Source organism: Argentina silus, assembly GCF_951799395.1.
Source record: "Argentina silus genome assembly, chromosome: 20".
Classification (NCBI taxonomy): Eukaryota; Metazoa; Chordata; class Actinopteri; order Argentiniformes; family Argentinidae; genus Argentina; species Argentina silus.
The window spans coordinates 10,220,313-10,233,054 of NC_139674.1; the positions used below are offsets into that span (position 1 = coordinate 10,220,313).

Genomic DNA, 12,742 nt, shown 5'->3' on the forward strand with positions numbered 1-12,742 from the left:
CCTACACTGAGTGGTTTTGTGTGTGGTAGACCACGCTCAAAAAGACCCACGCTGTAATCTCTGAATGTTGCTCACGTGGTAATAGGCCACACACTGTAAGAGCTTTCCATGGCTAAGGGTTGACCCCATCTGTCCTCTTTGGTTGTCTTGACACCAATAAATAGTGTGTAACCCCCACACCATCCACATTTGTCCCCCCAACAAAAAGATAAATAAAAGAGTCAAGATTAACTGTGTAGTCCACGATGCTATGAAAAGGGTCTCGCTTCGGAAGAGGGACCTTTCACATCCCACCTAAACGTAATTGAATTTCCCCTCTTATCATCTCCAGTTGGGGATAGCATCTTACGACCATCAAGTGTTGAGTTATTTTAAAGAAAACCCTCTACCTTTGCCAGAACTTTGGGGCTAACTTATTCTTGCCACCTCGAAAAACAAACGACAGAAAGTTTGCTTTCCCCTGTGAAAGCAATTTCACCGATGAAGAGAGATTGAGTTCGAGCGTCGGTTGAGGGAGGGTTCAGGGAGGGGAGGCAAGCATGGTGTGTGTGTGTGTGTGTGTGTGTGTGTGTGTGTGTGTGTGTGTGTGTGTGTGTGTGTGTGTGTGTGTGTGTGTGTGTGTGTGTGTGTGTGTGTGTGGGAGAGAGTATATGTGGTGATAAGAGAAGAAATGCTCTGGAACGAAACAGAGTTAAACAATCCAAGCGTCGAAAAACAATGTTTCTTCTTCTTTTCGTGGCAACTGCAAACTGCCCTACAAAACAGTCAAATATGTCCTTGTAACAAACTGTTGTTTCCAGTCGAGAAGACGCACGCAAATGTGCACTCTTCTGTCTCGAGAGAGTGAGGGAAACAGAGATAGAGAAAGAGAGATGCATATTTCTATATACAATAAGATCCTCTGTTAATTCCAACAATAATTCCTCTTTTTTCCGACAGTGTTTATTGGGTACAGGTTAATAAAGGGACTATAAAGCACAATAGTGAATAGATATGAAAATATTTATCCCAGGGGGAAACTGAATTTCCCCCTGGGATAAATAAAGTTTCTATCTATCTATCTAAAGGAATATGGCAGGAGCATGTGTTTTGACCTTGAGGTCAAAGAGCACTTTCTGTCCTATATGTGAAATCGAGTGTTGTGTTCCTAAGCCTTTTGTATACGTGGTACACTGCATGAATGAGGAATTCACACTGTTGAATGGCAGACAACACAACGCTTTATCAACAATACTTTGGCGCATACAGTACGGAATATTCTGGACTCTCTCCCTTGTTCTCCATCACTCTCCTCCTCTTTTACCCACGTTCACTTTCTCTTATATCTTCTTTTATTCTTGCTTTCAGTATTTCTTGAGTCCCCCTTTCCATCCTTTGCTCTCCGTCCACACCTATGCCACACTTTTCTCTCTTTCCCTCCTTCTCCGTCTCTCTCTCTCTCTCTCTCTCTCTCTCACACACACACTCACTCACTCTCTCCATGACTGTGTGATTTGTGTGTGATGGCAGTCTCTCTCTCAGAGGCAGAGCTGATTGGATTCTGTTTTATGTCCTGCCAGCCTATGGCCTGAGTGTGTGTGTGTGTGTGTGTGTGTGTGTGTGTGTGTGTGTGCATGTGCGTGTGCACGTGTGTCTGTTAAGCTCTGTGACCCCTCACGTCACTAAGTCACCTGCTGTTTTTGGAACCGCACAGGATGTGTGTGTGTATGTGTGTGTGTGTGTGTGTGTGTGCATACGCCTGACTGTGTTTGTGTGGCCAGCTCTCTGATGCTACACAGAGCAAATCACTAGACATTTCACAGATACTGTCCCCACCCAACCCCCCTTCATCTCTTCCAACAACATTCAATCCAAAGCACTTTAGTAGTAACACAAAGTTATTCGCACAGAAAGACCAACTTAGAGCGTGAAATCGTCCCCAGCCAGTGATAGATGCCCCCTCTGTGCGTGTGTGAACTCACTCAGTCCCTTTGCTGGGAACTGTCTAGGTTGTCGGATGTAATTTAATGTGCCACATAATGGTCGATTAGCCTGTGAAATCAGGTGGGACTGCGCCATTGTTTGTTCCTGTCCCAATACAACCAAGCTCAGTTGAATCCTCTCAGAACACACACACTGAACACACACACTGAACACACACTCTCTCTCTCTCTCTCTCTCTCTCTCTCTCTCTCTATCTCTCTCTCTCTATCTTATTGTCATGCACCCGTGTTGAGGTCTCTGTAGGTGTAAAAATAGCACTGCGATGCTTTTGTTTAACAAGATGTGAATAAGCATAGGAGGTATGCTGACACTGTGAAAAGGCAGGCACAATAATAGTCAAGAAAAGTGCACCCAATTTGAAAGCACTGTTCTGTTTACAGCGCTGCTGTTTTTGTTCTTTGTGTGCCTCTTGGGGAACTCTTATGGTGTTAAATAACCGTTACTCTGCACATCATGTACCATGTATTTTTTCCCCCTTTGTTATTATGTTTTTATCACACCACAGGACATGGTAAAACTACCACGTAATACACCAGCACAGTGTTCCCTCCTCAGTCAGGATGTACAGTCAGGGGTTTGTGACTTATGTTGCTCTCTGTGGTCTCCCTAGGGCCCTCTCTTTGTGTTGTGGTCAGGATCTTTGCTGTATGTCATACATACATCTTTAATATCTGCCAATCCCAGCTTTCCGTGTGTGTGTGTGTGTGCGGGCACAAGCATCTCTGTCCTTTGCTTTCTTTACCCAAGTCCCACGGCAAAGCCTTCAGAAGAGATTGGATTTGAAATCCATCGTGAATACTTTACAACCTCAAAATCTGTTTTAATGCAACCCTCTCCATTCTCACTGAAAAGGATGTTTCATTGGCAGTGTGTGTGTGTGTGATATAAGGCCCATTCCAACACTTCAAATAAAAGCAAATCTATTTTTAAAGGAAGGTGAGGGACGGCATCTGCCATCTTGTATTTTGTCGCCTCATCTCAACCAGCATTATAGATCATTGTCTCTTTGTAGAAGAAGGAGATTTTTACTGCAAGCGAAGGCGGAGGCTTCAGTTTCAGGACTCATTTATCAGAATGACATTGATCAAAATGATCAATAGTAAATGCTTAGTAGAACCTGTACAATATGCATAGGCTTACGTATTTGACTGTTAACATTTTACTTTTTCTATCTCTCTCTCCCCTCTTAAGAGGTCTTGTAGTCTCACCAAACAAGCTTCACATTGATAAGCTTCTCCATAGCCAATCAATCATTCTTTGATTGATCAGACTGGACAAATGGGACAAAGGCAGTCCTGTGAAGGTGAAATTCTACACGGGAGAGACCAGCACAATCACAATTATCACTCGTAGTTAATCAGCATCCACATATCATGTGGGCTATCATCTATACAGTCATTCCCCAATAACCTTCATTAAACCTCCCTGCCTAAGACTGAGATTAAATCAATCCATTTATTTATTTTCTCCCCTATTCCCAGCATAATGAAATGACCCACTCATTGTGATTCAAAAGATTCAGTCTTTTCCCAAGAGGGTTATTGGCCTCTGACAGTAGGCGATATTGATTTGTATATTGATTGAGTATAGTCATTGCTCCAATTGGACTAATTTGTTTTTCTATTTAATTATTAGTTACAGATGTATTTTACATCACGTCACATGTCTTCATATGGTATATATGCAACAACTTCATATCCTGAGGAGAAAATAATAAGAATAAGACATACATTGCGTTTCGAAATATGAAATGACTCACCGTCTTACTGAATCTTATGATTTAAACATGCCGCTGCTATATTTGCTTCCGTTCCATGTCCTAACTCATTTCGACATGGTGAGAATGTGCATTTGGGTCTCTGGAGGTTATATAACGTGCTTGGAGCAGTGAGATAAAATGGATTGTTAGTCTGTCTAAGTCTCCATCTGGTCTCGAATGGCTGCCTGGGGCTGGTATTGTAGAGACTAGAGGAGACGCTACCACTAAACTATACAACTTTGACCTTGGCTGAATGGAGAATGGGTAGAATAGAAGACTCTTCATCTTGTATAGGGAGCATTGGTGATTGTTGAGTCATGTTGACGTTTTTGTTTGAAGGAGAGACGGTGCGTTGTGAAATGCCCTTTGTGTAGCTGGGAGACATAGGCCTGCTGTACGCTTGAGTCGTTCTTGTGGGCGCCAAGGTCGTTCAGATGGATATCAGGGTAGATGTGCACACGCCAACCCCTGTCACCCCTCGCCACTTCAAACCATAAAACATAATTGTCTAGCCGCTTAGTTATTATGCAGACATCATTTTACAGCCCCTTTTCTGTAAACTACTGTATCCATCTCGGTAACACTTTATAATAACTTTAATTTATTAGCCCTTTATAAACCATTAATAAATAATAACTTATTATTAACGTACATTATGATATAAACGTTTATAAGGCACCTTAGTACACAATACACATATTGTGACATATTTTCCTAAGTGTTCCACACATTTTATAAATTATATGTAAATGTATTCCTCTATCATTTATTATTCATTTGTAGAGTGCTTTGCAGTCCCTAATCTAAAGTTGCAACTATTCACCCTTTATACACATTTATAAAGGTTTGTAAGCCATGTGTAGACTCTTGTAAGACCATCAGTTATCAAAGATATCAAATAGCATACAGTGAAACATTCAAATTACCAAATACACCCACATAATCACAAAGGAAATGACAATCGATTTGTATTCTTTGAACAATTTCAATTACAATTGACATGGCAAAAACAAACATTTTGTTAGCTACCATACAGTCAAAAACCATCATCAAACACATAAATTATTAGAAACTAACTGTCTACAGCTATCTAGCATAGCTAGCTTGCCAACCCTTTCATAACACAGTTCCACCACTAGCCAGTTATCTAGAAATATAAGGGTTTCAATGCTAGGCAAACTAAGTAGCTAGGTACAGTCCCCAAAATAACAATGTATGTCATAGTACAGTTAAACCATAGCTTTAAAAACGTTTGTGTGAAGGTTCCTTGACAGCTGTACTAGCTACCAGCTAGCTAGCCAACACTACTGTTGTCAATAGCCTTTCGCCATGAATAGGATCAGTTTGGCGAATCTTACAAAACATACAATTTCAAATAAAACGTTAAAAAATTTATATATTGTACAGTTGGACTGTCAGCTGCTGCTACATTCTGCTGGCTTTACAGAGCTCAGAACATAAACAGAGTTGTGGGTAGATGGTGTATGGCTACAAACGTGACGTAAATCTTAACAGGCTGTTAACCTTCTGACTTTTATTTTGACATGAACAAAACCCCCCCAAATAAAAAATAAATACATGGCTTTGCACGCGCACTGTTGAAATCTTTCTTGACAATACAGCCGTGTTGACTAGCTAGATAGCTAGTACAGCCTCAAAGGGACAGTCACACAATTTAAAGATGTGGTTTAACTGTAGTGAGACTGACATCAAGTACACAAGTTTGTGATTGAGGATTACAGCTCGTTCACCTTGCATTGAATGCCTAATGTTGCTAGCTAACTGGCTAACCTAGCTGTAGAGTAGTATTCTAGTTTCATGTCTTTGATGATGATTTTTTTTATTGTATGGTACAAAATACAATTTCCAAATTTCACTGAAATTGTTTAGGCATAAAGTTCACTGAAATTGTTCAATAAATGCTAAATGCCATATAGTTTTAGATTAGTTACTGCAAACAAATCTACAAATGATTAATAAATGATTCATGAATGTATTTACAAATGAGAAACACATAAATACAGGTAACACATTTAGTAATGTTACAACTGTTATAATAATAATTTGTTAACAGTGAGTTCATTATTTACAAATGATTTATAAAAGGCTTATAAATTAAAGTTATTATTAAGTGTTACCTCAGTCTCACTGACATAATCTGCCTGGACAGAGGTGTGTGAACACCAAATTGATAAAGGATAAGGGGTTAATGACTAAATAGCTGTCTGTACTGTAATCAGCATAGGTTGTCTCTCTCTGGATTTATCTGCTTGGATAATTGTTCAGCGCTGCGGGGTAAATTAACACTTGGCCTGGGATTCTAATCACTGGTGAGGATACGACATGCCAGTAATGAGCTGGATCCATCAGGCGGAGAACCACCAGACACCCAGCCGTCAGAGTGACCTCTAGCTCAGCCTCGATGCACCCCACCTGGGCTGGGGCTGCACTCGTCCTGGGGGTGGAGGTGGTCTAGCGTTGTGGGTTGGTCATTGGGTTTGCTGCGTAGTTTGGTATGATATGGAACTCAAGAAGGTTTGGCTGCATATGTTCGCCTTCTGGACATATTAGATGAATGTACTGTTGTATGTACTGTCCTGTACTGTAGGCACATATGTAATTTGTGCTGTGCTTGTGTGTTTTAATGTTTTCTGTGTTTCATTAGTGTGTCTGTTTGAATACAGCGTGAGTGTGTCATTTCTTGTGTATCATCGTGTCTTTGTATACTTTGGAATTGTGTGTGTACAGCATGTGATAATTCGGTGTCTGTCTGCCATTGTCTTCTACTGTGTGTGTGTGTGTGTGTGTGTGTGTGTGTGTGTGTGTGTGTGTGTGTGTGTGTGTGTGTGTGTGTTTGAACCTCTGATGTCATGCATCTCTGACTAACGCGCATGCTGATCTAGTTCAGATGGCGTGAGTGTGACAGCTGTTTGGATTGGGCTTTTTGTCACTGGCTCTCCCTAGTGCTTACCCCTTCTTACTCTCTCTCTCTCTCTCTCTCTCTCTCTCTCTCTCTCTCTCTCTTTTCCCTTCTCAATGCATCACATCTTTCATCCACACTCTCATATCCCATCTCTAGACACCAGGGCTGGTAGTTATAAAGCCTCTTAGAGTAGGAAACAGCTCATAAGTGCCGAAGAGTGACTCACATTTGGTCCTACTTTTACACATTCCCATAAAAGCGACTACTCACTGAGTCGGGACACCTCTTGCAGACTCACCTCTTGCACACTGTTTCCTATTCTGAGGGGCTTGATACCCATCGGCCCAGAGCCATTCGTTTGTCCCCCATTTCTCTTTGTCATCCATCCAGACTCTCTGGGCACAACCCCATTTAACCCACACCTGGAGCCCACAGCTGCCCACTATTAGCCCAGGTGATCTTTCAACCCATCTGTGCTGACTTGGTTTGACCAGAAATGAGAATGCCCTCCAGTTAAAACAACTTTCTGGAACAGTCTATTTAATGTTAAACAGGGGTGGTGCTGGCAGTATTACTGATTCAGTGCAGTCTCCCTCAGAATGTTGATGTGTGATTTGCCCTAACCAGAGAGGTTAATGGGGGTCAGAGCATGGATTAGCGGAGAGAAGAAACAGAGTCGTGTTCTGTACTTTTTAATGATCAATCAGAAAAAAAAACAGCTGCCCTTGACCTTGCGATTAAAGAGCAAAATGTAGTTGTTTGATAGTTGGGGATCTTTCTGATGATTTTTTGATGATTTTTTTTCTAATCTGAAGTGACATTACAGATTTTAATGTACCGTCCTCGAGATAAAGACCTAAGAAACTATGAAGTGCTTTGATAACGATGGAGACTGTTACGATGACAGTGCACAATCTGACTCACCTCTTACCGTGAACTGTAAGTGCGCTACCATACAATACTACTACCATAAATGTCTTTGCAAAGCTGTTGCTCTCTAAATTCATCCTGTTAAAATCTCTTTAACCAAAGAAGATGTTGAACACTGATAGAAAGTTTCGATTAGGCGACGTGCAACTGCTGCATTTCTTTTTACAGGAATGACACACACACACACACACACACACACACACACACACACACACACACTCATAGAGAGAGTACTGTAGGAGGGATGTCCCGCTGTTGCACTGTTTACAAACTCTAGACGACCTCTCCACTTCCCTCTGCCCCTCAATTTACATTCCCTACAGCCAGCCTGGTACTGAGTCAGGCCTGTTCTTCTCCCAGGCGTTCAGACAAATTTTAAATATATTTTAGATGTATTCTGTAAATGTACTCTATACATTACCCTCCCCTCCACACCAAACGGGAAGAGAATTATGCTTATTCATGCAAACTCTCCAGCTAACTGGTCCTTGTCCTTGTCTTCTGCCCGATGAACTGGTACATTCTCATCTCATGAGCTCAAGACAAAGGGGAGGAAGCGGTGAAGGGGAAATGAGAAGGGGAGGAGAAGCGAAGAGGAGGAGGGAGGATGAGGGGGATGGTGCTCTGCTCTGCTCTGAAAAGATCAAGAGAGGGTGGAGAGAGTTTGGCTTGGGGCAGTTATAGAGTGAAGGGGTTAGGGTTGAATATATTCCCTAAAATTGTCCAAAATCTAGCTGCTGAAGTGGTGTATGGAAGCAAAGCAAACTAAAGCGGACATAACATCACACCTTGCTCAGGCAAGAATTTCTTGTCCCAGAGCAGCTTTTTTGGGGGGTCCTCATTAGCCATTTATATATCACTGCTGAGGTAGGTTTTCGACTAAGGTGTCCTTTTTCAGCATCTCGCTGGCGAAGGACCACTTGGGATATGCCCTTCTGTTGAACCCTCTGGTCACAAGCCCAGATATTTAATCACTGTTGTCGTGCCTCTGCACCACTCTGTGAGACTGAGATGACACTGCAAAAACTGTGTCATACTTTGTGGCGAGGTGGGCAGAAAATCAAAGTGATCTGGCAGCAGGTGTCAGGGGGAGGACTTTCAGGTTCAGAAGAACACTCTCTTACTCAGGCAATAGAGAAGGGTGTTGTGATCAAACTTGTACACCCCCTGTTGAGCAGTCACAGGGGCGTGGAAGGAGAACGTTGCACAACCGCCACACATATGACACAAGGGGCTCTTTAGCATCGGTTCAAGATGGCCGCAAGTCGCAAGGAACTTTGGTTTCAAAGAGAGATCCTAGACTGTTGGGGACTCCCCTCTCAAATGCTCTCAAAACAATATGCATTTTGATGTTACATCTATTAATACTAATCATTTTTTCTAGTTTTTTTTCAAGGCTGGAGACGCCAGGAGCACAAGCATGGTTAATGTTTCACACACTGTGGGTGGAAAAGGGGATCATTAAAGAGATTATTCTCTCCCTCGGCAGGGGTGCTGGTGTGTGACAATGCGTGGGCAGCGGAAACTGGGGGCGGGGCACCCGCACACACACAGTGATACACACATACACAGTTTGACACACACACAGATATACACACAACGCATCCCCACACTGCTACAATGTGGCAAGGACATACGTGACGTTAACACATACTGTAGTTGTATGTGCCGTGCATATGAAAACGTCTGCAACCACAGTGCAGTGAACACTTTCAGCTGATGCTTCTCTTTAACACAGTCTCAGCGGAGCACTGTGGAGTCAGTTTTGAAGGGAGGAGTAGGACAGTTTTGTAGAAACACAAAACCCGGGGTATGCTTTGATGTTACTATGAAAGAAAATACTGCAACACCATTGCGGTTAGAAACAGAACACACCCCAAACCCTCACATTAACACGCCAATGGTGTGCTGACGCAGACTGACAAGGCAAGAAATTGGACTTCGGTCGACTTAGGCCGCCTCACGCAGACTCACGCAGGCGTTAGCGGTCACGGTCGAGGGGAGAGCCGACTGCAAGCCGTACCCCGGCACTGTAATTACATTCTAATGTATGAAGGCCACTGCACCCGTCTGTCTCTGAAACTGACCTAACGATAGAGAGAAATAGAGAAAAAGAGAAAGAAAGAGAGAGAGAGGGAGAGGGAGAGGGAGTGTCAGCCAGCAGCCAAGGTCTGTCTTTGCTCCTTCAGACACTCTGACACCTGGAACCGCTCAATCTCCTTAGCTCACGCCACACAGAAAGAAAGAGAGAGAGAGAGAGAGAGAGAGAGAGAGAGCAGAGAGCATGACGCATATGGAAGGAGGGAGGGAGAGAGGGAGAGGCAAGACGAAGAGGGAGAGAAGATGAGAAGGCACAGTGGAAGTGAAGAGGAAGTGTGTGAGCGATGGCAATGAGTAGAATACACACAGACACGCATGCACACACACACACACACACACACACACACACACACACACACCTCGTCTTCACTGTCTTTGTGTGTACTCCTCTGTTCGTCATGCATGGCACCAGCGTAATACTGTACATTTCTGGATGCTCTTGTCTATCTGTTTAGTTTCACCCCAAACAGTATGGTAATCCCTATGTCCGTCCTCTATCATCCCGTGTCCTTGAAGAGAGGACATGACATCACACTCACCGTTGTGACAGTTTTCTTACTCTTGTGAAGGGCAAACAACAAAGAACAGGGTTTATGTGTATATTCAAAACACAAAAGAAGAACAGAGATGCAGAGAAACTCTGCCCTGAAAGAAGAACTCCCCGTCTCTGGCAGGTCTATTTTCTGCTCAGAAGCCCCAGCAAGCACACCTACTGAGTGCTTAGGCGCTAGGCTTTATTTTGCGATTAATAATTCATAAAAAGGGCATTTTAGATGTCCCAGCCCCAGCCATATCCTCACGAAGATACACGCACTCTCTCCTACCCCAAGAGCTGTTGGAAAAGGACCCCAAGAGCTGCTGAGTGAAATGGAAAAGGAAGGAACGCACATGTCGGGTGTATGACATATATATATTTTTTAAGACAATGAACAGGCCTACAAACATTGGAACAGTGAAAAAAACACACACGCACACTTGCGCGCGCACACACACACACACACACAGACACACGATACACCATTCTAATGAAACATTGCTTTTGTGTTTCATCTCGGATGTTTGGGGAATTAAGTCGATTTTTTGATGTTGCTTTGATAATGCGGCTCTGCAGTACAAGGCTCTTTAGACTGGAGTGTGTATTCGCCGTGAAGCCCTGCCTTCCCTCGGGGGGGGGGGGGGGGATATCTCCATCCCTCTTTTGCAGCACGCTGCATATGCTAGCAGGAATGTTCTGATTTTGTGCTCACTGACTTGACTCTTATCGCCTCATCCAACTGGGGACAGAGACGATCTTAATCTCACTAATTTCCCCCAGCTACGGTCACAGCTACTGTCAAAGAAGAGGAAATACAACCACTGCAAAGCTGGCCTAAATTCAAAGAACATTTACGGCCAATTTGCTGCATCTTTTCAAACATATCCGACTATATATATATATATATATATATATATATATATATATATATATATATATATATATATATATATAGCATCGCATACAATATTGTAGTGACATGAAGGTATTTTTCCACACACGCATGCACGCACACACACACCCACACACCCACCCACATGCACGCACACACACACATTAGTGAACGCATTCATCAACACATGCCTTCACGCTCAAAGAGACGAAACCATCTCAATCCTCCAAAGAGCTGACTGCGACGGTGTGAAGAATAAGCTGCAAATGGATCACAATAGACTGTCAGAAAATAAACACTCAGGTTCAGCTCCAGTCAACTTCAAACAAAAAGAACAGACACAGACACTCAAGAGAAGTTCATTGACACAATCCGCTTTGAAGCCCGGGGGGGAAAGAGGGGGCTGGCTATGTCATGCGTCAATCATAATGCATTCTGAACGTTGATTTACTGCGTTATAGAATTCCAGAGAGGAGGGACTCACGGACCTAGAAACCTGTGGAGGCTGTCGCAATAGATAGCATACCTATTTTTTCCTTTTAGTTAACCTTACTTTGCCTCAGCAATGGGAGCCTCTGACAATATTATCTTTGAGTAATTTCATCAAAGCCCAAAAGTGTCCCATTCATTCGTTCATAAAACATAAACATGACACCGGATTTTTTCTTTCATGCTTATCATGGATTCCTTTTTGGTTTTTATACGATTTTCTGTTCATTGGCTCTTTTGGACAGGCAGCAAGAGACTTGTTGTGCCTCACACTGACACATGGGTCTTGAGGGAGCCCTGAAGTGCTAGCGGTCGGTGGTGATATGTCTGTCAGCTTCAGAGCTGTGTGTTTGTGAGAAACACAGGGGGCTCAGGGATCCACTATAGCCCTATCAGTGGGTCAATCAGACAGAGAGAGAGAGAGGGAGAAAGAGAAAGAGAGAGAGAGAGAGAGAGAGAGAGAAAGGTGGGCTATACAGGAGATGTGTGTGTGTGTTAGCTGGGAGAACAAGAGAGAGGATCAGAGAAAGAGACGGGCCGAGGCTGAGAGACAAGGCAGTGTTAGAGAGAAGAAAGGGTAAGAGAGAGAGAGAACAGCAGAGGGATACGTTCCCATGCTAATATCACTGTGACACTAATACAAAGACGCCGTCTGCCCTGCTGACAGTTCAGTCCCGAAGATGTCAGTTGCTCTGTGAAACACTACCACTGTCCCAACATCAAAGTGTCTTGTCTTCCATTATAGGCAGTCCTGTGCCTGCAATACCCAAGACAGGTCACACACACACACACACACACACACACACACACACACACACACACACACACACACTCACACACACACACAGTTATCGAGGGCTGTACCTGAGTTGCAATGCATGACTGTGTCCCATGTCTGTGTGTCACCGTTGGCTGCCCCAAAGTTGTTCCGTTTGTCTTTTCACTGTCACTCCCCTGTGTGGTTTTTGCTGCAGTGTGTGTCCGCCATTGAAACTGAATCTGAAATGAACTGTGCTAAATGTCTGCTGTGCTGTGCTTGTGCTGTCTGTCAATGGAGCACCTGCAGACATACATACAGACAGACAGACAGACAGACAGACATGCTTCTGACCCCTCCACACATCTTGTAGC

The 12,742-nt window shown here is 43.3% G+C and overlaps 1 protein-coding gene across 1 annotated transcript in view; it reads left to right on the forward strand.

The window, feature by feature from the left end:
* iqsec3a (IQ motif and Sec7 domain ArfGEF 3a) overlaps positions 1 to 12,742 on the forward strand; it is a gene marked incomplete at both ends in the record, with an annotated part of 82,340 nt that overhangs the window by 25,397 nt on the left and 44,201 nt on the right. The window lies entirely within an intron of this gene.